The sequence below is a fragment of the Halictus rubicundus genome, unplaced genomic scaffold (assembly GCF_050948215.1).
Source record: "Halictus rubicundus isolate RS-2024b unplaced genomic scaffold, iyHalRubi1_principal scaffold0478, whole genome shotgun sequence".
Lineage (NCBI taxonomy): Eukaryota > Metazoa > Arthropoda > Insecta > Hymenoptera > Halictidae > Halictus > Halictus rubicundus.
Genome location: NW_027489019.1, coordinates 142,501 through 148,086, shown reverse-complemented (window position 1 = coordinate 148,086; position 5,586 = coordinate 142,501). Strand labels below are relative to the sequence as shown.

At 53.3% G+C, this 5,586-nt stretch overlaps 1 pseudogene; it reads left to right on the top strand.

Moving 5' to 3' along the window:
• Positions 1–987: 987 nt before the first annotated feature.
• LOC143364359 (large subunit ribosomal RNA) overlaps positions 988–5,586 on the top strand; it is a 7,132-nt pseudogene continuing 2,533 nt past the window's right edge.

The window sequence follows — 5,586 nt, the reverse complement described above, 5'->3', positions numbered from 1 at the left end:
CATTGCGGAAGAAGCGTTTCACTCTCGAACATTTTACGCGCTCCCGACGTCGTCTGAAATGATGCGTATACGAAAGGTATAAGAGTCTCAAGAGACTACAGTGAATGGACACAAATAAAGAAAGAGATACCGGACACCCGTGTAAAATCTGTGTGCGCAACTGTGGCGTGCAACGTAAGCCCCAGGGAGATATATAAAATAAAATACGTCTGTGCGTGGATGTGTCTCTCTACACATAATTGCGGCGGAGGGTCGTCGTTGCCAGCGACTTCGACAAACATATTCTTAGAGTTCGCGAGACAGTGGTCTCTCGTTCTACGAACGCTTTGATGACTGATGGACATAGCAACATTTGGCATTGTGCGGGATGCGCACGCGTACTTGTATCGGGTCGAATAATTTCCCCGTCGTCGCGTGTCCTCGCTAATCCGTTGCGGATTCCATCGCCACGTTCGTTGAATTGAATGACGACCGAGATCTCGTGTCTCTTTGGTTTGATCGATGATATCGCGTCGTGCAGCGTTTCTGTACCCCCGTGTGTCTAGTGTAGTAGAGAAACCCCACCGGGTGTTGAAAATATATATACTCCTCTATGGAGTGGCTTTCGAACATCGTTGTCACCACAACGTGTTGTCACGCAGAGCACGAGAAGGTGAAGGTGAAAACAAACCTTTGTCGGTCGCCCCATGTCTTTTTTTCTTCATTGTCGATCGCGAGACCGCGCGATCTGTCGGTCGTCCAGTCCCCGGAAGTTCTTTTCGACGGACGTTAAAGTTAACCGGCCGATCGTCTAGCGAGAGTTTCCGATCGACGAACAAAATGAAGAAATCTCTATATATACATTATATAGAGAAAAGACACTTTGGTGTGGCGCATAAGATATATGGTTTTGTTTTTTTTTTTTTTTTTTTTGTGCTCCTCTGTACGTTCTCGCGTACTTTTAATGCTTTCGGTGAAATATACGAAACATTTTTTTTTCACGTTTGACGACCTCAGAGTAGGCGAGATTACCCGCTGAATTTAAGCATATTACTAAGCGGAGGAAAAGAAACTAACAAGGATTTCCTTAGTAGCGGCGAGCGAACAGGAATGAGCCCAGCACTGAATCCCGCGGTTCCGCCGTTGGGAAATGTAGTGTTTAGGAGGGTCCATTTATCCCGTGACGTCGAACCGCGTCCAAGTCCATCTTGAATGGGGCCATTTACCCGTAGAGGGTGCCAGGCCCGTAGCGACCGGTACGCGTTTCGGGAGGACCTCTCCTTAGAGTCGGGTTGCTTGAGAGTGCAGCCCTAAGTGGGTGGTAAACTCCATCTAAGGCTAAATATGACCACGAGACCGATAGCGAACAAGTACCGTGAGGGAAAGTTGAAAAGAACTTTGAAGAGAGAGTTCAAGAGTACGTGAAACCGTTCAGGGGTAAACCTGAGAAACCCAAAAGATCGAATGGGGAGATTCATCGTCGACGAGGCTGGCTTCCGTTGGTGCGCAGATACCCCGTATGGGCCTTCGTGGTTTCCAGTGCGAGGGTACACCATCTTCGGCAAATGTTCCGGTCGCGTAGTCGTGCACTTCTCCCTTAGTAGAACGTCGCGACCCGTTGCGTGTCGGTCTACGGCCCGAGTTGTTGCCTGTCGTGTCGCTACGTGCGCACACGACAGACGCTCGATCGCCTGGCCGGCTGCGTGACGGTACTCTGACGGTATCGGGCCGCAACCAATCCATTCTCGAATGTGTGTGCGTCAGGCCCGCCGCAAGCTCGGTTAGTTTTACCCGAAGGTACGGACCTGGTGCCGGCTTCGGGCCTAACCAGCTGTTAGCAGGCGGTGTCCTCGGACTGGCCAAGCTTCGAATTACCGGTCAGCGACGCTACTGCTTTGGGTACTCTCAGGACCCGTCTTGAAACACGGACCAAGGAGTCTAACATGTGCGCGAGTCATTGGGACATGTAAACCTAAAGGCGCAATGAAAGTGAAGGTCGTACCTTTGCGTCGACCAAGGGAGGATGGGCCGCGTTACGATGCGGCCTCGCACTCCCGGGGCGTCTCGTTCTCATTGCGAGGAGAGGCGCACCCAGAGCGTACACGTTGGGACCCGAAAGATGGTGAACTATGCCTGGTCAGGACGAAGTCAGGGGAAACCCTGATGGAGGTCCGTAGCGATTCTGACGTGCAAATCGATCGTCGGAACTGGGTATAGGGGCGAAAGACTAATCGAACCATCTAGTAGCTGGTTCCCTCCGAAGTTTCCCTCAGGATAGCTGGCACTCGCTCGTTCTCTTTGGTGAACGTGTGCGAGTCTCATCTGGTAAAGCGAATGATTAGAGGCCTTGGGGCCGAAACGACCTCAACCTATTCTCAAACTTTAAATGGGTGAGATCTCTGGCTTGCTTGGATCAATGAAGCCACGAGATATTATTTGGATCAGAGTGCCAAGTGGGCCAATTTTGGTAAGCAGAACTGGCGCTGTGGGATGAACCAAACGCAGAGTTAAGGCGCCTAAGTCGACGCTTATGGGATACCATGAAAGGCGTTGGTTGCTTAAGACAGCAGGACGGTGGCCATGGAAGTCGGAATCCGCTAAGGAGTGTGTAACAACTCACCTGCCGAAGCAACTAGCCCTGAAAATGGATGGCGCTGAAGCGTCGCGCCTATACTCCGCCGTCAGCGGCAAGTGGGGTTGGACGTTTGCGCTGCTGCGTAAACGTCCTCCATGAAGCTCTGACGAGTAGGAGGGTCGCGGCGGTGTGCGCAGAAGGGTCTGGGCGTGAGCCTGCCTGGAGCCGCCGTCGGTGCAGATCTTGGTGGTAGTAGCAAATACTCCAGCGAGGCCCTGGAGGACTGACGTGGAGAAGGGTTTCGTGTGAACAGCCGTTGCACACGAGTCAGTCGATCCTAAGCCCTAAGAGAAATCCTATGTAGATGAGGTGTCCTAAGAGCAAATGTACAAACACAAAACACACACCCATCGGGCGAAAGGGAATCCGGTTTCTATTCCGGAACCCGGCAGCGGAACCGCATACCATTCGGGCCCTCGTAAGAGTGTTCGTCGGGGTAACCCAAAATGACCTGGAGACGCCGTCGGGAGATCCGGGGAGAGTTTTCTTTTCTGTATAAGCGTTCGAGTTCCCTGGAAACCTCTAGCAGGGAGATAGGGTTTGGAACGCGAAGAGCACCGCAGTTGCGGCGGTGTCCGGATCTTCCCCTCGGACCTTGAAAATCCAGGAGAGGGCCACGTGGAGGTGTCGCGCCGGTTCGTACCCATATCCGCAGCAGGTCTCCAAGGTAAAGAGCCTCTAGTCGATAGATTAATGTAGGTAAGGGAAGTCGGCAAATTGGATCCGTAACTTCGGAATAAGGATTGGCTCTGAGGAGCGGGGCGTGTCGGGCTTGGTCGGGAAGCGGGTCTGGCTGACGTGCCGGGCCTGGGCGAGGTGAACACATTATTGCGAATCCGAGCTCGGTCCCGTGCCTTGGCCTCCCGCGGATCTTCCTTGCTGCGAGGCTTCCGTCTTGAACGGTCGTCCTCTTCGGCCGCCATTCAACGCTCAGCTCAGAACTGGCACGGACTAGGGGAATCCGACTGTCTAATTAAAACAAAGCATTGCGATGGCCCCCACGGGTGTTGACGCAATGTGATTTCTGCCCAGTGCTCTGAATGTCAACGTGAAGAAATTCAAAAAAGCGCGGGTAAACGGCGGGAGTAACTATGACTCCCGAACAACCGGAGTCATAGCCTGCGTTGCGGACCTCACCCTGAGGTGTTAGGCTCTATATGGCCTCTCGCCTATGACAAATGGGGGTAGAGCAACCGTTTCCCAAGGCGGGGCTGACAGCCCTGCAACGGGTTAAGGAGAGGCGTTGCCGTGGAAGATCACTATTTATGTGACTATCCTAAAGGTATAACGGGTAAGGTGGACCCACCACCGAATCCCCCCGGCTTGGGTGAAATTCCCTGCCGGGCCGCACGTCGCGGAAGTCGCAGACGGAAGAGCGCGCACCACTCGTGGGAGGGCGCCGGACTGACCCTTTGGTTAGCGGGGGGGGGGGCTGCCCCCTGTAAACGACAGCCACAAAGAGCGTCGCGATCACTGGTGGAGTACCGGATCGTCAGAGTGGGGGGAGCTGCGGATAGCGCTCCCCAAGCAGGGAGAATGATGGTCTGCACTGTTGCTCCTGGTCGGGTTTAACGATCGGGAGTAACAACCATCATTCTCTTTAGGTAGCCAAATGCCTCGTCATCTAATTAGTGACGCGCATGAATGGATTAACGAGATTCCCTCTGTCCCTATCTACTGGGTCTTATAAGCGTCAGGGACTTATATCATGGTATAACCCTGACGCACCAACCCCTCCTTCACGTGGTAGGACCTGGACACCTTCGGGTGACTAACGGGGCTCTGGTAAGAGAGTTCCTGCGAGAGTTCTCGCCATGCGACAACCGCAGCTCTGGGAAGAGAGCTCTTGCGGAGTTGTCGCATGGCGGGGACCGCGGCTCTCAGAGAGCTCTGCGTGAGTTGTCGCTCTGCGACAACCGCGGCTCTCTCATTAAGAGAGTTCTGGCGGAGTCATCGCTTTTGCGATGACCGCGGCTCTCAGGGAGCCCATGCGTGTGTTATCGTTCGCGATAACCGCGGCTCTCACCCGGAAGACTCCCCTCTGCCGCGACGACCCACCGGATACATCCGGTGGTATGTTGCAGAACGGGAGAAACGGGGGGCTTACCTTAACCGGTCGGCCTAACGGGGAGGCAAACCCCTTGAACAAACCCTTAACCTCTAAGCTGAGAACGCGGCGAAAGAGGTCCCGTGTTTACACGGGCGGTCGGTGGGTCCATCGACCATTAGCGCAACCTCAAGACACCTGGCGAAATCTTGAGTGTAAAAGCCTTCTCCCCGGAAAGGGCGTCACCCGGGGAGCGACCGTCTTTCGTCCCTAATCGTGGGAACAATTATGGATTCTGACAAACACACCAAAAACAAAACGAAGAAGAAGGGAGGAAAGAAGGAAGAAAAGAAAGGAGAAAAGAAGACGGGCTGGGAGGTGGAAATAGAAACGACCCAGACAGACAGGGACTTAGCTACTGTCTGGGACGACGAATCTGACGAATACACGGACGATCCCTACGATACAGAGTGGGACATAAGTCAAGAAGACTTTAATTGGGAATTTCCCAAGAATAGAAAGCGAAAGAATAAACAATCAGGTGACTCGTGCAGCGAGTCACACAAGAAACTAATAAAAGATGTGAAAATTGAGCTGGAGCGGTTCGACGAACTGCCACTCAGCCCAGAGGAAAACCTCAGAAGGTTCCTCAGGGGACTCAAGGAGCCCGAACGAAAGAGAGGAGAAGAACTCCTCAACGCCCTCATCAGGGAACATGAGGTAATGCAGACGGAAGCCAGGGACTTCCGTTCTGAACTACGTAGAGAAAACACGGCTCTACGAGGAAAACTGGACGTGCAAAAGGAGCAGAGCTCCATGCAGGACCAGATGAACAAAATGACAGAGAAACTAAACGAGCTATCTGCAAAGATAGACTCCATGCCCGAGAAGAGTCGCGGCCAGGAGGTTCCACCTCCGAAACCGT